General features: G+C 34.3%; 1 pseudogene; it reads right to left on the reverse strand.

The window, feature by feature from the left end:
- Positions 1-10,716: 10,716 nt before the first annotated feature.
- On the reverse strand, positions 10,717-11,197 carry LOC149169792 (uncharacterized; annotated as a pseudogene).
- Positions 11,198-21,939: the final 10,742 nt, after the last annotated feature.

Raw genomic sequence — 21,939 nt, forward strand, 5'->3', positions numbered from 1 at the left:
CCTTTGGGCATATGGATATCTGTAAGGCCTGATGTTTAGAGGAACACTTCCTGGAATCAAATGAATAGCATGATCATGATCACAAATAGGTGGGAGGCCTTTGGGAGTCGCAAATACCTTGGAATGATTGTCCAAAACATTTTGGAGATCTGGAGAAATACATGATTTCGATGTGGGATCCTCTAGTGAACATAATTTTGCAATTACGCCCCATTGTTATTTATTTAGAAGTTTTGTCATGCTGTTAGATTTGATTATCTTTCTAGGTTTCCCTTTGATACCCCTCAATTCAACTTCCTTCCCTTCCTAAAAAAATTTCAAGAAAAGTTCTTGAAAATTAAAAGCTATCGTACCCAAAGATTGTAGCCATTGGACTCCTAGTAAAACATCAATACCACCCATTGGAATGGAAAGCATTGGGCTATTCAATACATATTCTCCCATGGATATCTTGATATTATGGCTCTTTCTAGAGCAATTTATGGTTCCTCCACTTGCAACCATCACTTGACACTCTGGTGGTGGATATAGGAAGCAATTCAATTCCTTGGCTATCTTACAATGAATAAAATTATGGGTACTGCCTGAATCAATCAACACTATTACCTTATTCTTCTTGATATGTCCTTCTACCGTGATAGTTTGAGGAGTGGTAATTTCTTCCAATGCATTACAAGATATGGTCGGATTCATTTCTTGATGCTCGATGTGATCTTTCAATTCTTGAACATTTTTCTTCTTGATATGTCCTTATATATTGATAGTTTGAGGAGTAGTAATTTAGGCCAATGCATTACAAGATATGATTAGATTCATTTCTTATTTCTTGATGTGATCTTTCACTTCTTGAACCTTTTTCTTCTTGATATGTCCTTTTATCTTGAGAGTTTGAGGAGTGATAATTATTTCCAATGCTTTACAAGATATGATCAGATTCATTTCTTCTTTATCTGGGGTGGGTTCCTGGTGTATATCCTCTTCTTTTAATATTTCTTGATCCTTTTCTTCTTGCTCTTCATAATCTATGTAAAATAATTTCTTCTCAGCACACTTATGACCATTAGTGTATTTGTTACCACAGTTGTAACAAAGCCATTTTTTGCTTTTTTCTTCCAATTGTTGTGGTGTAAACCTTGTAGGTTGTGGAAGGCTAGGAGAAAAAACACTTCTATAATTATAGTCATGAGTGGTGGTATTCCTTGTTTCCATAATTTCGCTTTCAATTTTTCTTGCCAACCTGAATGCCTTCTCCAATGAATCAGGTTCCCAATGACAAACCTCGTGTTGAATGTTATCCTTTAAAGTCCTTATGAAGACATCAACCATTTTCTTCTCTGGAATATCATTTACCCTTATATTCAATTTTTGGAAGTCCTCCATGTGCTCTACCATTGAACCCTTTTGTTTGAGATTTATCAATTGGCTAAAGAAGGTGTTTCTCTTTGTATCCTCATAATGTGCTATCATTTCCTCCGTGAAAATTGACCACGTGACAAGTGGTTTACGAGAACAAAGCCCTTTATACCATAAAAATTGATTTGATTCTAAATAATTAGTGCAATACATACCTTTTGTAACATTGGTACAACATTTAGATCAAAATATTTCTCCGTCTGTAGTATCCAATTTACCAGATCATTGCCATCAAACTTCCTCATCTCGCTTTTTCTTGATTTTAGGAGATCGATCTTGAAATGACTGTAACTCTGTACTTTCGGATCTTTAAGTTCTGAAATTTCGGTCTGTAATAGCCCTCTAATTCCTCTTTCTAACTCTGCAAGTCTGAGCACAATTGGATTCCTGAAGAAAGATCTATTCCCAATCTCCCGTGATGACCTAATTATAGACTAGTTCAGTAGAGTGAACTTGTATGACATTCCATGTGTTGTTGTTGCAACTTTAGGTTCTGAAAATTATGCCTGAACAAAACAAAATCTTTCCTCTTTCTGTAACTTCTTACGAAATTTCAATCTGATGCTCAGAGAGAACGTTATGATGATTTTCCCAAGGTCAACTATTTAGGATGTAATTCAGGAGTTTGGAAAACCCCTAACTTCCTCAGATCATATATCCGTAAATATAGCAAGACAAGATCTGAAATTTAGAACCAAGGTTTATACCGCTTTCTTCTCAAATGGGTTTTTTTTTAGCTTCCAAAACTTTGTAGCGAACAAGTTATAACAAAACTTCCATGATGACCCGTTTTAGATGAAATTCTGGAGCTTGAAAAAACCCTAACTTCATCAGATCATATATACAAAAATGTAGCGTGATAAGATTTGAAATTAGGACCTGAGGTTCAATGATATTTCTTATCAAATGGGTTTTTTTTGTTAGCTTCTGAAACGTCACAGAAAAAAGTTATAGTGAACATTCCATGATGATCTGTTTGGAGCAGTGAAACCCTAGAATCCAAAGCTCTGATACCAAATGTTATGAAACTAGCTCACAAAAAGATGGAAAAGATAGATGAACGCCTTCAAAATAAGTCTCTTTGAGGGAGAAAACTCCTTTACATTACACAAATGAGATATTATTGGATGATACAAATGACATGACCTCCTTTCTATATATAGGAATCTATGGGGTCATAATATAATCAGAGCCAACATAACGATAATAATGTGAGGGCACAATAATAACAATAGTGGGCTTCTATGGGGCATAATAATAACAATATGAGGACTACATGGGCACAAAAATACAATAAAAGGATTGTGCTAATAACAATAAGGGGTTACACTAGTAGTATAGGGACCTAACAAATGGATAATATTCTGTGGTCATTTACAAGCTATTTTGTGGTTGTATATTTGGATTGAATTCTCATCTTTAGTAGAACCTAGATGGAGCATTTGGAAAAAATTCAATAGGTCTTGAAAACCCTACGACAACATAATTTGTATGCCAATTTGGATAAATTCTCATTTGGAATGCAAAAAAAACAATACTTTGGATAAATTGTGGATGAACATGTGGTGCACGTGGACCTAGATAAGATACAATTTATTTAGGATTGGCCAGCCTTGATGACTCTAATGGAGCTTCATAGCTTCTTGGCCTTGCTATATTCTACTGGAGATTCATGTTGGGTTTCTCTTATACCATGTATCTTAATTAAAGTGACCAAAGAAGGACAAAACTCTTTTTTTCTCCTGATTTGTGTCACAACACAAGACATTCGAGGATCTAAAACAATGCCTTTTCTATGCACTATTCCTCACCCTACTTTACTTGCAACTGTGATTTCAGAATAAGACATATGCCTCTAACTATGTTATTGGCACTATCCTCAGTTAACAAGGACATTTTGTTATGCAACCAACTCACAAGTAGATAGAACAATGACTTAAATATTATGCTCTTCGAGGGGGAAACCTCCTTTACATTACATAAATTAATAATTCATGGATGATACAAATGACAAGACCTCCTTTGTATATATAGGAGTCTAAGGTGTCACAATATAATTAGATCCTATATGACAATAATAATGTAAGGGAACAACAATAACAATAATGGGCTTCTATGGTGCACACCAATAACAATATGGGGTCTACATGGGCACAACAATAACAATAAGGGGGATACACTAGTATTATAGGGACCTACCATGCCCCTATCCTTCAAAAAAGTGTTGTCCTCAACACTTGAGTAGTTCTGGATGCTTCTGTATAAAATTATCATCCTCCAATGTGGAATCTTCAACGGGTAAGTTATTCCGTTTAATGAGATACTCTGAAATTGAGCGATTATGTAGATATCAGGTTCTTGTTTTCGTGATTGCTTCAGGCTCACATATGGTTTTTCCTTCTTCATCAAGTTCTACTAACATTGTTCAAACTAGAAGCTTGTCATCTATAACCTTATTTAAGGATGAAACATGGAAAGCTGGGTGTACTCGGGAAGATGCAGGCAACTCCAATTTGTATGCCATAGTACCAATCTTTTGCAACACCTTTTAAGGACTATAGTACTTGGGTAATAATTTATTATCCTTCTTAGCTTTCTTGAGAAACATTTGTTTGTATGGTTGTAGCCATAAAAATACACAGTCACCTACATCAAAAATTCTTTCACTGCGATGTTGATATGCATGATATTTGATTCGATTCCATGCTAGAGTGAGGTTATCCTTTAAGAGTTGGATAACTTGTTGTTCATGCTCGATGTGATCTTCCACTGCATGAACCTTAGAATTTTCTCTTAAAGCTGATGTGATGGATGATATCCATAAAGTTCCATAAATGGGGTCATTTTTGCTACAGTATGGAAGGAATTGTTATACTACCATTCAACTAGAGGTAACTGTTGGGTTGTGTTATATTCTTTCCAGGACTAGCCCACGTAGTTAACCGGGGGGTTAGAAGGGGGCAGATCTCCCCCTTCGTTGCGCCGATTGCGTATCGGGGGGTGTCACAGGGGGTTCGAGGGGTGTAGGTAACCCCACTCTATGTGGTCCAGGGCAGCACCCCATAAAATTTTATTTTTGGACCCTATATTAGGTTGGGCGGACCTACCTATGGTTTTGTGCATGATTTTTACACATGGTTTTGGACGCGATGGTTTTCGGTCGATGGTTTTGGACGCGATGGTTTTCGGTCCACGGTATTGGATGCCTCGGCATGTATAAATATGTATTGTAACATTGAAAGGAACATAATGAAAAATCAAGCTGGTAGTCCTGGTTTTGGGATCCAGGGGAAAATCTCTGTATATATGTGTTTTATGTGTTATGCTCTCGCATTATTTATTTTCTGTGTTTTAGAATTTGTATGCAGGTAATTTTTGTATGGGGTTAAAACCTACAGTAACCACTTCACCCATTGTGTTTGTTTGTTAGATATAAAGCAACAAAGATATCCTTCCAAACATTTGTTCATTATCTCCGTTTTCCCATCAGATTGAGGATGATAGGATGAGCTATGAGCTAATTGAGTACAAAGAGAAGAAAATAATTCCGTCCAAAAAATTCTAGTGAAAATGGGATCTTTATCACTTACTATAATATTTGTATTTCCATGAAGTTTTTGAATTGTTTCTATAAATTTAGTAGCAATTGTGTTGGCTTTAAAATGATGAGATAATGCATAAAAGTGTGCATACTTGGTAAGTCTATCAATTACCACCATGATGAAAATGTTTCCTTCAAACTTGGGTAAACCTACGATAAAATCCATCGATACCTCCTCCCAACACTGACTTGGAATGGCTAATGGTTTTAGCAGACCCTGGTATTAACTCTCTCAACTTTATTTTGTTGGAAAACCAAACATTCTACCACAAATTTCTGAATAACAAATTTAAGGCCATCCCAAAACAATTCCTTCTTGAACCTATGGTAAGTTTTTAAAAATCCTGAGTGGCCTCCTAAGGGAGAGGTGTGCAATTCCAAAAGAATCTTTTGTTTGAGTTGGGAATTCTTACAAAGATATAAGCGACCACTGTACCATAATGAATCATTTTTCCAGCTAAATGTATCAGATGTACTCGGATCTTGCTGCAGCTTTTGAATGAGTGACCACACCTCTTCATCATTCTTCCATTCATCCCTTGCTTAGGTTATCCTTCTATCTTGAGAGTTTTAGAAGTGGTAATTCCTGCCAATGCATTACAAGATATGGTTGGATTTATTTCTTCTTTCTTCAGAGTTGGTTCCTCATGTATATCCTCCTATTTTGATGTTTCTTGTTCCTTTTCTTCCTCCTCTTCACAATCTATGTAGAATAATTTCTTCTCAACTTACTTATGACCTTTAGTGCATTTTCTATCACAACTATAACAAAGCCCTTTTGCTCTGTTTTCCTCCAATTGTCATGGTTTCAACCTTGTAGGTGTGGAAGACTAGGAGCAACAAAGCTTCCATCTTTATGGTTGTGAGTGGTAGACTTCCTTGTTGCCATAATTTTTCTTTTAACTTTTCTTGCCACCCTAAATGCCTTCTCCAATGAATTAAGTTCCCAAAGGCAAACCTCATGTTGGATGTTATCTTTTAATATCCCTATGAATACATCAACCCTATTCTCCTTTGGATTACCCTAATATTCTTTTTTTGGAAGTGTTCAATGTTCTCTACCATTGAACCCTTTTATTTGAGATTTATCAATTGGCGAAAGAAGGTGTTTCTATCTGTATCTTCATAGTATGCTATCATTTCCTTCGTAAAAATTGACCAGGTGAAAAGTGGTTTACAAGAAAAAAATCCATCTATATGATACAAACTAATTGGGTTCTAAATATAAGGATGCAATACGTACCTATTGTGAGGGTTTCATATCCTGTAGATCAAAATATTGCTCCATATGTAGTATGCAAGTTACCGGATCGTTGCCACCAAACTTCCTCATATCTATCTTTGGAATGTGGTGGTTCTTAAAACCAAAATTGGAGTATCTAAAATAATAATTCATATTCTTTTTGTCTTCATCATTATTTTCATGGATTCCTTTGTTACCATTGGGAAACCTTTCTTCTAGCAACTTTACCAAACCTTCCTTCAACTCCTCTATCTTGACATTCATCATTGCTTCCATGTCTAATTTTAACTCATCATTCAAAACTCCCACGTCCCTTTTCATACCATCTATCTTAACTCCCCTGTCCCCTTTTATACAATCTATATTAACATTCATAATGGCTTCCAATTCATTTTTTGTTACTATTTGCGAGAGCGAAATTTGTTGCACTTGGTCTCGTAAATTTGCTATATCATTCTATGTTTCTTCCTGTTCTTCATGCGTCATAGAAGACATTTCTGGTTGCTTACTAGGTGTGTCCATTTTTTTTCTTCACGATATTTTAGAATCAAATAATGATATATATGCTTCAATACTCCCCTTGAATCACTTCAAACTAATTTTTCAAACAAAAGTTATGCAAAAGATACACACCTTTTTCTTGTGTTTTAGGATCTCGATATTGCAGCTATTGTATCTCTGTAATTGCAAATTTCCAAGATCTGAAATTTCTTCTTGTGGTGGATATCTAAGTCCTCTTTCCAACCCCACAAGTCTTATCAATATTGGATTCTTCAAGAAATATTTATGCAAAATATCCAATGATGACCCGATTATGGACGGGTTCAGTAGAGCAACGTTACATGGGATGCCATGTGTCATTGTTTCTACCTTAGGCTTTGAAATTTCTACACAAAAAACTATACTATGTGAAATTTCAGTCACTTTTTACATAATTCAAATCGAATGCCCGAAACGAAAGTTATGACAATTTTCCCTAGGTCATTTGTTTGAGATAGAATTCTAGACCCCACAAAAACCCTAACTTCCTCAGAGCATATCTCTGAAAATATAGCGAACCAATATCTAAAATTTGTACACAAAGTTCTATGAGATTTTGGCTCCACATCGTAAAAATTTCAGCTTATGACGACTCTTAGAAAAAACACTATAGCGAAAATTCCATGAAAACCTATTTGAAGAAGAAAAACCCTAGAATCCAAAGCTCTAAAAGCAAATGTTATGCAACCAGCTCACAAATAGATAGATCAACAACTTAAAAATTATCCTCTTCGAGGGGGAAACCTCATTTAAATTATATAAATGAAAAATTATTGGATAATAGAAATGACAATACCTCCTTTGTATATATAGGAGTCTAAGGGGCCACAATATAATGAGAGCCTACATAACAATAAAAATGTAAGGGCACAACAATAACAATAATGGGCTTCTATGGGGCACAACAATAAAAATATGTGGGCTACATGGGCACACAAATAAAAATAAGGGGGATATAATAGTATTATAGGGACCTAACACATTTGGTGCCCTATCATAGTGAAATTCGCTTTTATATTGTCCAAAGATACCTCACCTATCATAAGGAGACGTACTCCATTATGCAAGCATGATGACAAAGGAAGCATTATATTATGGGGAAGGAGAGACAATGCCAAGTACAAGTAACGACATGACTAGCACAGGGCTCCACATAAGTCTTATTTTGGTGATAAGGTGTGGCTATTGTTGGGACTCAGAAATGTCATATTTTCATCCACCTTTTTCTTCACTATTCCTTACATTTCATCATCCCATTAACCTTTTATCATATCATTTTCATAAATACATTTGGGTTTCACCTTCTTATTTTACATTTTATTCATTTTTGTATTACAAGTGAATTTATGATTAAATATTAGAAAATATACATATTTTTATATATATCTCAAGAATATGTGAGTTTTGTGATGTGTAGGAAATATGTGAAGAATTAATTCCAAGAGACTTCTCAAATATCTCCTCCACCATATTAAGGAGATAATTATGCAAGCCTATTCCTAAGGAGAAAATCATGGAGGATTTGGTTGGCATATCTTATCCATATCTCCTCCACCATATTAAGGAGATAATTATGCAAGCCTATTCCTAAGGAGAAAATCATGGAGGATTTGGTTAGCATATCTTATCCAAGATATCTGAGAGATTTGTGGAGGATTCAAAGGGATCATATTTTGTAATAATGGGAAATTAGTTGAGAGTGCTTGAGAGAATATTGCATATGTAATTATGAGATGGTTATCTTCCTCATGTATATAAGGGAGTGCTCTCTCTTCATTTTGATAATAATGAATAATGGAAAGGAATTCTTAGTTTTTCATCTTTTATTGTTATGCTTTCATGATTTGTAATTTGATTCTTGTAATATAATTTGAGATAGTTTTATTGTTGTGAGCTCACATATGTTGTTTGTAATTCAATTCTTCACATGTTGTATTGCTTTTCCTTTATGCAATTTCCTGCTTTCATAGTTAATGTTTCAATGCCTTCTTAGATTAATTTGATTCCAATAATCTAGATTAAATTAGTTCCACTTTAGTCCTGCATATATAGTGCATGTGCCTCGTAAGTCTACGAACCTCGGATTGATAAATTAAATAGTTGGGCAAGTACTACAACAAAATTAAACGAACATATTTTCACCCAACATTTTGGCGCCGTTGCCGGGGAGGCACGATCGATTGAAGTTTAGTTTGATTTTTCATGTGTGAATTTCAATATTTGCAAGTGTGTTTGATTTTCGCAACTGTGAAGAGTGTTTGATGAATTCATGGTTCATGGTTGTAGTTGAAGAATTCAATTACTCAATTAATGAGCAGTCCTTGTAAGAGGGTTTAATTGAGTATTGAATTCAAGATTATTTCTGTGGTCCTTTTGTTTTTACTTCAATTTTTAGTGTGCTAATTTTCAAGAGTTTTTGTGAACTAAAACCTTGTAAAAGGATTAAAATCTCAGACAATTATTAGCACTCTGTTTTTAGTATGTAAGAATTCCTTTTTCAACATGGTTTAACAATGAGTTTCAGCTTGGAACTACTCACTCAGATCCTTGCAGAAGTCGGAATCTCCTCTTCCCTGGAAAAGGAGATCTTGACAAGAATTAAAGGTTCAACTACTCCCAAGAAACAGACGAAGATTCAAAAACTGAAGAATCCTGCGTATCTGATGGCGAACAATCATTCGAACAGGAGATCAAGGAAGAAGAACAACAGATCGAAGAAGAAGAACAGGAGTTACAACATGATCTAAGTGAGAGAAACTGCGCCTATCAAAGCTTTATCGAGCAATGGTTCCAGATAAGTACTAGATTAGATTTATCTTTTTATTTTTTAGTTGATTTGCAGTTACAACAACTAAATTCATTCACTGTCGAATATTTTCATCCATCATTTAAAAAATTGCTTCTGGATATATTGTTGTTATTGCTACGTGAATGGCTTCATTGGAAGTTTAATTACACGTAACTAATTTTTTTCTAATTAGTATAGAGTAGGTAGGCTTTCATTTTGATTTTTTAGTTTTGCTTTTACCTAGAATAAGTATGCTCTCCTCCGCGCTTAGTGTGATCATGAGGATCAGAAAATAGGGATGATTTAGATGACTAATTTCAGGAATAAATAAATGTTTTGCAATATGATTCATCAAAAACATCTTTCAATATGCAAATCACTATGTCCATTTGTTAAAAAAATTAAGTCTAGAGAAAGTTTAGTTTCTTTATAAATTTATTTTTTCATTAATTAAATTTATTTATTTTTTAAAAACTTACCATTTTTTGTTTTTGTAAAGATAGGGTTAATTTCATTTTTTTTAGACTTTTAATAATATATATATATATATATATATATATATATATATATATATATATATATATATATATATATCTATATCTATATCTATATCTATATATATATCTATATATATATCTATATATATATATATATATATATATATATATATATATATATATATATATATATATATATATATATAAAACAACCAACCAGCGCACTCACAAAAACAGAAAAATAAAACATAAAAAAATATTAAAAGCATCGTCGAGAGGAGAAAAAGAAAAAAAAAACGCACTATAGATTGCGGGCCCGAGACTGGAGATTCACCAACGCCATTTCTCAACATTTCTCAATGAATTTTGGTGGCAACGCTTCACCAGGCCTTGCTACGGTAGAGCAGAGACGTGCATAGAAGAAACCATTGCTTCTGCTGCATAATAAACTTGGAATTCAATCACTACACCTACACATTTAAAACAATTTTGTCATAGCGTTCTCATACATATGCCTTGGGACTGAGACTTGGGGATTGTAGGTTATTTGTGCAAATCGAAAAAATGTAAACGAATTGTCAATACAAAAATGGAAAAGATTCCCTTCGCCATCGCAACTCCCTCATGCAACCCAGTAGAAATGAAACATAAGAACTCTTCCTATTAGAAAATAACCATAGGCATTAGAGAATAAACCATACAAATCCATAGACAAGTAGACAATAGCTTCAGAAAAAGGATTTGAAATGACAAAACATGTTAAAACTAAATTGTCATGAAAAAAAGCTCAAACAAAGCTAGGAATTGAACGTCAGTGCTCATGCAAAAAGATTCATCTCCTGTTCTGGTCCCTGAAGCCTTTCTCAGCCTCAGCCTTCAAAGTTTTTGAAGCTTGTTCAAGTTGTTCAAATAATTTCTCTCTTTGCTGAAGAGCTCTCTGAGAAATTTCTTCCAAAGCTTTCGATTATTTCACAGCAAATCTCTGAAATGAATGACTGTTGGCCAGGCGATCCACAACGAGTTCGTTCACTATGTAGGTGAGAACCCTATGCATGAAATTTCCGCCCGCCATTTTGTCCCCTCAACCAACCTAAAACAAACCAACAAAGTTCTATATAGCGCTTTGCATTGGACACACAAACTTAGAACTTTACTAGGTTCATTGAGAGAAATTGCTAGGTTTAGCCGGACTTTGATCACAGGATTGAATAATAATGCGTATCAGATATCAAGAGGAAAAGAGCTTAACAGGCAATGTGCGCTAGACAAAAGCTGTGATTTTGTCAAGGGAAACTTCATGACGATGCCTTTCTCCAATGATACTTTTGATGCAATTTATGCAATTGAGGCTACCTGTCATGCAGCAGATGCAGTTGGCTGCTACAAAGAGATAAAAAGAGTACTGAAACCTGGCCAACTGTTTGCGGCATATGAATGGTGCATGACTGACTCTTTTGACCCAAAGAATGAAGAACACCAGAAGATTAAGGCAAAAATTGAACTTGCAGCCTTTGGTCGTTTTAGGGTTAGTTTCCTTTATTATTTTTATTATTAGTTTTGTTTTTAATAAATAAATAAAAATAATCGACATAAATAATAAATTAAAAACTTTTGATTTTGAATTTGTTATTTACTAATAATAAAAAATAAAATAAATAAAAATAAAAAATAAAATAAAATTGCCCACATTCATTCATAATACTTGTTCCCTAAGAAATACAAAAGCCTTTTCAAATTTTTTAAATCAATTTTCCTGCAAACCAATAAAAACATTTTGAAAAAGTATTGCACAATCAATGAGTAAATTGCATGAGGACATGCAATATTTCTAGTTGGGGGGAAATAAAAGTATGTTGGAATTTATCATTTATTTTTGTGGGCAAGAGTTAGGATGCATATACTAACAAGTGAAATGAGATTGGTGTTATGTGTAGGTCAACGAGAAGCTTATGTAGAAAGCTCAACATTACAATGTGACACCCTTTTCATCCACAATTAGTGTAACTTCGAAAAATAATTAAAAAAAATGGAAATTTCATAAATTCTTGAAAATGAGCTAATTTGTTTTTGAGTCACTTCATACAGGAATGATCGATGGAGATGGCACACAAAGATGACAATTTTTATGCAGGAATGGTGCTAAGTTTTTCAGAGTGAAGACAATCTAATGCAAAAGTGATTTTTGAGATCACAATGAAACATGCATCATTGGATGCTTGAAGGAACTAATTCTTCACTGCACATATCATGACATTTTCCACTACACAAAAATCCTTTTGCGTCATGACTACTCACCTATTTCCTTCCAAATGCCTAGACCATCCTTATGTTGCAGCCCATCTTCCATTACCTTATCTTTCGCGACTTCATGCACGCCTATTTTTCTGAATCGCATACATTCCTTTATCCTTTTCAGTTTATTTTTGCCTTCCAGTTTTCCTTTTGAATAAAACTCATTCCCTTTCCATGATTACATTGCCTTGTTTTCCTCGCCATGCTGATCCACACTGCTTGTCCGTGAGTTCTTTCCATTTATAGTCCTACCAAATATTTTTGTACAAACTCGCATTGACTGATGTGGGATTCCTTAAGGCCAACCTTTCAACAAGTCTTTCCCCATCGACATCATCACCTTATCTGGGAAATAGATTAGAGTTCCTTTTGAGTACCTAGAGGCTTGCATGCCTTAATGGCAAGTTCTCTCGCTGACGATCATGGGAATACATCAATGTCCCTTGATCTTCAGATCTTGCAAGTGGCTCGACCTCAGCACATCCATTCGCACTTTGCAATATGTACTCGGGTACCTTGGCACTCATTGACATCAATAGTGAGTTTCCTCGCATTGGTTAATGGCATGCATCAATGGCCGGTAATCCAATGATTTCTTTTCATGCTCAACATCAACACATTCTTTCGCATGATTAGAATTGTACCAAGAAGTTTAGTAGCAGGTGAAGACTATACACTTTTTCACGACCCCCTCAGCAGTTATAGGAGCATGAATTCTGATCTATGGGAGTACCACAGTTCCACTTTCACCGTTTATCTTTTCCATGATTTAGCATCAAAAGTTCAGATTCCTTCATTTCCTAGGATCCAGTTACAACAACATCAGTCACATTTTCTTGATCCAGCGGCAACAGTAGTTACATTCCTATTGCATAGTTCATCATTCTTGGGTAAGTAGAGGTATGTTGTTTTCTAATCTTTAATCATACAATTCCTTATATGCTAACTTGAATATTTTGGAAAATTCCCTCACCATGCTACATTTCCTGAGCCATGTCAAGTTGCATGAGGACATGCAACCAATTTAGTTGGGGGGGGGGGGGGGAGAACTATATTCACTACCATGATTCCATTTCTTCACCACTATCACTCCATTTTTCTCATTTACCATTCACCAACATTTATTTTCCAATGATACTTTGTTGCACTTTGCTTCATACGCAATATTGACATGCTTCATTAATATTACAAAAGGGATTTCTTATGCACATTATGATTTCCAGTGAGTGTTTACATTATTATTGAAGAAAAGTGAACAGAAAACGAAATGAACGTTGTTAACACAAGAACCAACATTCTTTGTATTCATGGTTGTCACACAAGAACCAACCATAAGAAAATGTAAGTTGTTACTCATGTCTTTCATATATCCTAGAAACATTCATTATTAAAAGACATCATCATGTAAAGCCAAAGTTCAAGATGCCAAATGTTCTTAAAGAGACCCATGCATGGTTGCATGAGGACATGGAACAAGTTTAGTTAGGGAGGATGTTGGGACTCAGAAATGTCATATTTTCATCCACCTTTTTCTTCACTATTCCTTACATTTCATCATTCCATTAACCTTTTATCATATCATTTTTATAAATACATTTGGGTTTCACCTTCTTATTTTCCATTTTATTCATTTTTGTCTTACAAGTGAATTTATGATTAAATATTAGAAAATATACATATTTTTATATATATCTCAAGAATATGTGAGTTTTGTGATGTGTAGGAAATATGTGAAGAATTAATTCCAAGAGACTTCTCAAATATCTCCTCCACCATATTAAGGAGATAATTATTCAAGCCTATTCCTAAGGAGAAAATCATGGAGGATTTGGTTGGCATATCTTATCCATATCTCCTCCACCATATTAAGGAGATAATTATGCAAGCCTATTCCTAAGGAGAAAATCATGGAGGATTTGTTTAGCATATCTTATCCAAGATATGTGAGAGATTTGTGGAGGATTCAAAGGGATCATATTTTGTAATAATGGGAAATTAGTTGAGAGTGCTTGAGAGAATATTGGATATGTAATTATGAGATGGTTATCTACCTCATGTATATAATTTAGCGCTCTCTCTTCATTTTGATAATAATGAATAATGGAAAGGAATTCTTAGTTTTTCATCTTTTATTGTTATGCTTTTATGATTTGTAATTTGATTCTTGTAATATAATTTGAGATAGTTTTATTGTTGTGAGCTCACATAAGTTGTTTGTCATTCAATTCTTCACATGTTGTATTGCTTTTCCTTTATGCAATTTCCTGCTTTCATAGTTAATGTTTCAATGCCTTCTTATATTAATTTGATTCCAGTAATCTAGATTAAATTAGTTCCACTTTAGCCCTGCATATATAGTGCATGTGCCTCGTAAGTCTACGAACCTTGGATTGATAAATTAAATAGTTGGGCAAGTACTACAACAGAATTAAACGAACATATTTTCACCCAACAACTATATTTAGAAAAAGAGTGCCTTTCATGGCCTAGTAGGAAGCTCAAGCCAATCTAAATTGGGTATTACAAAATCACAAAGGACGTGTGTGAAAAATATTTTGAATTGAGCATTCCCCCTTTCCTTGGCTTGCACCCAATGTTTAATGTGGAGTTTCTTTGACCATATTTTACACCTATGTTGGAAACCTTGGAGGAAAATGAGAAATTTCCCCCCACAAAAATCAATCACGAATTCATTGAAATGGATACAGTTATGAAAACAAGGCAACTTTTCACCAAGGAAAGTGGCTCACTAGAAGCCAAATTCAGTTTTCCCCATCTAATGGGAGCACTAAACACAATGGATACCATTTCTTACTGAGAGGAGAGGATTGATCTAGGTGGATATTGGTTTCCACCCACCTATTCCATTGGCTCAAAGCACAATTCTCCATGATCTTGGTAGTTTTTCCACAACTTTTTTGGGTCCTAAAATTTTAGGGTCATTTTGAGGCCCTAAGCAAGTTATTTTGACATGGTGGGGGCCTATGCGATAGCCTTAGGCTCTAGCTTAGGTCCCAGTTAAAATGTATAATTCTTGGCTAGATATTTCCAATAGCTACAAAACATGCCAAACAAAGATCATATGGAAAATTTACAACCCTCGGAAGTTGATGTACCAAATAACCCCACCGGGGCTTGCAAGACTTTTGTCATTTCATCTTTAGGGTTAGGTTTTTGGCTCTCTAGCATTCTTTCTTTATGTTAAAATAAAATTCTATTGGCCTCACGTAATATCTTTTTCAGAATGTGCATAGTTTTCATCTCTCTATGTTTAAAGATAAATACCTCCATTCTAACAAGTTTGTGTTCTACAATATTTTATTATTTCATTCATTAATAAAAATTGGTTTTCCACCACATTATTGTAATCTCTGCTATATTTCTTTGTGTGTGTTTCATTTACTTTCCTGCATTTCATTTAATTCCTTGTACACCCCAGATCAAATATTTTTAAAATTATCTCTATGGCAAAGATCAATGAAAAAGTCATATGAAAATGAATTTTATCCTTGACACATACACTAAAACAGTGGCATCATATTATTTCTTAGTAAGGAAAACATCCTTCACATTAATCACCATCCTCTTACTTTTTTAACTCTTAATCTAAGCTATAGGAACACCAACATCTTGAATGGGATTCCTACATCCAACCATTTCATTTTGTGATTATATATAAGATAAGCACCAATAAGATAGATAACATGCTCACTTGCACCCTATTTTGTGTATTTCACATTGTAAATGTCCTTTGTGAAACTTATGAGGATTGTAGGGAATTTTATTCAATAAATCCCTTGTTTGGATACATGTAGTACTGCAACACCACATCCTTAAACAAACATCCTTTTCTAGACTATGTCATTTGACATGGCTAATTATATAGGCTTGGGAACCTTTGTGTTCCTTAGGAACCTATTATATTATTACTCATTAGGTGTAATGCCCCTAGGATGACCCTTGTGTATATTGTACATAATATTTGTAGGTTGGTGAGCTGAGAAATATTTTGGGGCTTGATTTCCTACACACACACACACATGATTATATACATACATACATACAAGTGTTTTATGATAACATGGCTATGTTTTTATGTTTTGAGGCTAGAGTTCCTACGTGATTCTAGGCTACTAAGATTATGTACTAAAAGGCCAAAGAGCCTAGCTTTGCAAATATGTAATCACATGCATATTAGCAAAATATGTCACTCTTGCAAAACAAAAATAGACAAGAGAGTATGGGAGGATAGGGTTATATGAGTTGGAGAAGGAGATATGGGCTAAGTGATAAAGGGGGTTAAGTCCAAGAGACTAAGTCATTTTTAAAATATGCCTAAAGTCAAAATTGATATGTTTTTATCCTAAGTCCATAAAGTGACTTCACGAGGTTCCATTTGTCAAAAATGGCATATGCGCATAAAAAAAGAAAATTTAGTCTTGTTCTATTCATTCTATTCCATGAGAAGGATGTCACTGATTACTAAATTTCTTGGTGGAGGAAGAGGGAATGAACTTGTGAAATTTTCTACCCTATTAGTATTTAGAGGATTTGGGCATGGGGAAGTGGTCTAGGGGTAGATGTTTGGATCCAATGGTGGAAGGGACTTATGGGAAGGGGTAAAAGGGGATAGGGGCATAGGATTGAGTCAAATGGCTAAGAGGACATAGGAGGTGAGAGGAAAATTACTTAATGTTATAGGTATGGGCCGATGTGTGGGGGAGCCTAGGGGTGAGTTGACATGGAAAGAACCCACAAAATTTTCGACTAGAAAATTTTAGGGTCCCTACTGCTAGAATTTCATGTTGGTGAATTATTATATAGAATTACTTGATTTTGATTTGTTCTCCTCTTTGAAATCAAATGTTGTAAAAGAATTTTCTTGATCCATCTTATTACATTGTAAATTAATTAAACCCCAAATGCAAAATATTTTCCTCTTTTATGTTTATTGAGATAGGAAATTATCAAAATTTTCTTATTTGTTGTTGTCGTTGTTGTTCCCTTTCATTTGTTTTTGTTTAAATGCACTTTTATTTCTTATTTGTTTTCATCTTCCACTCTACTTCATAAACCTAAAATATTGGCATACTGGCTGTTGGATTCTCATTTGCATTTCATTCACTACATTGTCTGATGCACTCATATCATATCACAACAGTAAATTAAGCATCAAGTAAACTTCCCCCCTATCGATTGACGAATGTTTATAAATATTGATATTGGAGTATCAATGACCCACATTTACATCTCCAATATTTCTTTGTAATATCGAATACTCAATATCTACAAGCCCAATATTGAGTATTGACATATTTACAAAATTATTGAACTTCAACTCCAAGGAAGCCTCGATATTCTATATTCGATACTCCACATAACCATTCTGACTCATCTTTAGACAGCTAAACACACTTTGCCACATGGCATATTGATGAAATGACACATGACTAATGTCACTTACTCCCTACATTTTCACATGTTGATTTTTCATTTCTGACTTGACACATGACACCCTTTTGGCATTGCCATGTCACAAGAGTATTGACATTATGACTATATGTGGTCATTGATGTCAACCTAGATTGTTTTTACACGAACTCTACAACATTCACATGAATAGCATAGGTGGAGAACTAGATTCGTTAATGTTGATTGGTTGGTTGGTCATTAGTTATGGAAATTGCATGTGGTGAATATGATTATGGAAATTAAATTTATTTGACCAACGCTTTTTCATAACAAAATGTTTTTTTTTTTAATGCGGATGGTTATATCTCGGCTGATTATCATTGAAATAAAAAAATAGAGGCCACGGTTCTCGTCATTGTTGGTTGGCAAATAAATTGTTCATGGTCCATTCCACTTGCATACAAGTAATTTATGGTGGTGGTCTGGTTGAAGTGAAAATTGAGGCCATCTTTGAAGTTGGTTATGTTCCAACATAACTGGTCATCACTCTTGAAAGAATTTTTTTTGACGAAATAAATAATAACAAAAATAAAAATATCATTTTATCAATTAAAATTGTGCCCAAGGTTTTTGAATACCATAGAATTTTCCAATGGTAATGACATGGAGAGAAGACATAAAAAGGATATCGATCTTAGTACTTGTGTGTGCATTCTTTTTGAGATCAACCTGGTCTGGACGGTGTTCTCGTGAGATTGATCTCTTCTTTGGTATTTTGTTTTTCGTTATGGACTGGTAAAAGAAGAAGATATGAAGTGAATATTTAATGGAGGCCAATCTAGGTATGTGCATCCTGATGGGTCGACCTTTTGAAGCACACTTGTGAGATCAATTTTGTTTACATTGTCTTTATTTGGAAAATGATATGAAATATGAAGAATAGGAAATAACACACTTTCTAATTCGATACATGCTCAAGACAACGCAAATCTAATACACACGAGGCTTGTGTACGCATGGTAGGTTATGTACATTTTTGATGATGTATTTGAAATATCGATTTGTGTCTTTTTGGTGTGACATGGCACTGATGGGATGAATACATGGTGTACACATATTTTCTATTGTTTCATCTGCTGCCTTAATTGTGTGCTGAGGGTGCATTGATCTCAGTTTAAATATATATATATTTCCCTGCGTTGATCTTTGTGTTGACATATTTTTCCCTATGTTGATATACATCTATCTCTGCATTGACATGTATATTTTTCCTCTACGCTGTCTCTCTGGTGATTTATGGCTTTGGCTCAATGTTGATATTTGGCTCCTTCTCTGCGTTGAAATGGATCTGCATTTATAATTTTTTGGTTCTGGCTATGTGTTGATACTGTCCACTGAGTTGATGTTGAAGTGTGTGCACAGGATTGGTATTGAAAAACCGTGGATTTGGGTCTGCGTTGATGTTGAAGTATGTGCATAGGATATATTGATAGATTGTTATATTTATCTCTGCATTGATATATTAATTCTATCCCAACGCTGAATGATATTTTGTACACAGGATTAATGGATTTGGCTTTGCGTTGATTAATATTGTTCATAGGTTTCTTCACTAGTTTATTTGCAGAATGTCTTTGCAGATATGTGTGCTCAAGGATTGGATGAAGTTCATTTAAATTTTCACTAATGTGGTTGGTCCCTTACACAATATTAATTTGAGCTTTGAAGTAATTTCTTCTAGATCTGTCATGTCCTTTGAAGAACAAAGTGCACTATATCATTAGTCTCAAATTTGATATGCTGCGTCTTTTGATGTGAGCTGGCCCTTGTGCATATTAATTATATATATATATATATATATTTCTCAACATTGAAGTATATATATATGCTTGATAATTGAAGTGCCAATAGTGCGTGGATCTTGTTTCTGGTGACTGCTCATGGAATATAGTTCTTGATCTATATACTGTATACATAGACTTATATGGCAAAATGATGTACACTCGTATAGTCTCTATAATGATTTATTAATGGGAAATAGATGTTATATTATATACTAGTCTATTGGGTGACATGTATTACAATTTAAAGCCAATTTACGTTGCTTCCATGATGATCTAATTAGCTTGTACATATTTGCCAAGTTCCTGTTACAATAATGTAATTCGTGTGACTGCAGCACTATTCATTTTCCTGGAATATTGTTCCTGTGACAGTGGTACGTGATTAGTTCTGACATAGGTCTTTGAATGACAAGGATTGTACGGAGGGCATATGGTGCACAAGACAAAGGAAAGAAAAAAGCATTGCCTCAAATATTTACGCATTGCCTCAAATATTTACATGTTGATGTTGTCTTGCTTATCTAGTTGATGAATATTTGTGACAAAAGTTTGATGATGTGTTTTGTTTGCTGCTACTTGAGTATTGATCTACTATATGACAGTTTTGATGAGAAGATAATTGGCTTGATATTCTATAGTTTGGATTGACATTCCATTAACTAGTGTTTTATCACGTGATTTGTTTACTCTTGCTCACTTTCAAATATTTTATTTGATGCACACAAGTTTTGGCTTTGATGGAAAGGGTTTAAGGAATTGTCGCTTATTTTGTTAAATCTTGTTCCCATTTAGAGATTACACTTGCTGCGGAATGAGATTGGAATTATTGAGAGTTTTGGGTCTATGACAAGATTATGTATCTAATATTACTTGGTATGGCATTTGACAATGTTGGTCGTTTTGACAATGTACTTGACATGATTTTGCTTGGGTTGTGATATGGTTGGTAGTTGGCTTAGTATTGACAAGAATGATGAATAAATAATTTTCATGGTTTGATGAGGGATAATGGCTTGGTCTATGTTACTGAAATTTTTCTTGACATAAACAATATTGATGAGTTATTTGGATTGGAATGAAACTATTATGGTTTGACAAGATTTGTCTTTGAATGTGATTATGGCTTGATATCGATAGTGATTTGGTTATGGCTTGGTATATTGGTTTGATCATTGATACAATTGTATTGGTTATTCAATGATTAGTATATTGGTATTCATATTGTAGTTGGGTAGCTTCCTACAAGTTTTGATAGTTGATTGAGACATGTGGATATAGCATGAAAATTTTGAAATGTGGTCGAGAAAGGTGTTGAGGGTCGTAATCTTTAGTGAGGGATTAGGATCTTCCTTCCAATAGTAAATGATAAAGTTGTTGAGGGAGTAGGAGCTTCCTTTAGGTAGGAGCTCTTAAACTTGTTTAGGGAGTAGTAGATTCCTTTCAAGCGGAGTTAGAGAAACCAGAGGTTGTATCCTCTTTCAGGTAGGAGCCTACTTAATGGTAAGGGTCTACATGAGTGCAAGATGTAAAATATTTTATTCATAATAAGAAAGAAGAAATAGATGCTAGAAATGGTGGTTTTCTCCCACATTGGCTTTCCACCTAAAAATATGGGTATTCCTATGTGTCTTGTTTTGATGTGTTTATGTTTACATGATTTTATAATTAATGTTGCTCATTGTTCATAACACTGTATACTGCTAGTGAAATAATGGTTAAATATAGATTTGAAATGAAAACATAAGTTAAGTAAATTTAAATTGGGCATGAAATACTGCTTCACTAGCCCTCCCCTTAATATTTCTAACAATTGATATAAGAGCAAGTCTCTCTAGTAAAGCTTAATCACTTGGGAGTAGATCAAGGATAATGGGAAGGAAGCACAAGAAGAAGGAAACACAAAGGAAGAGGCTAAGCCAAGAAAGAAGTGAGAGTGATGTATATGATGCCGTGGAAATATTTGCAATCATAAATCAAGGACAATCAATGGCAGAACAAGCCAAGTAAGAAAGTATGGATAATAAAGGTATGCTCATTCTTGATGATACTAATTATTGCGATTGGAAAGAAAAGATGAAGTCTAGGATAATGGCCCTTAGATATGATGTTTGGCATTTAGTCTGTAATGGTTATACAAAAACTCCTCCATTAGGAAAAGATCTTTAGAATAATAGCCAGGCATTAAATGCAATATTATATAACATACCTGATTCAATATTAGAGAAAGTTATGCATTATGGAACCACAAAGGAGGTATGGGATAATTTATAGGTCATCCATGAAGGATAAGGAAAACAAGTAAAGGGAGT

The sequence above is a fragment of the Pinus tabuliformis genome, chromosome 4_2 (assembly GCF_031772625.1).
Source record: "Pinus tabuliformis cultivar Carrire ecotype Pingquan chromosome 4_2, CPIR1, whole genome shotgun sequence".
In the NCBI taxonomy this organism is placed as follows: domain Eukaryota; kingdom Viridiplantae; phylum Streptophyta; class Pinopsida; order Pinales; family Pinaceae; genus Pinus; species Pinus tabuliformis.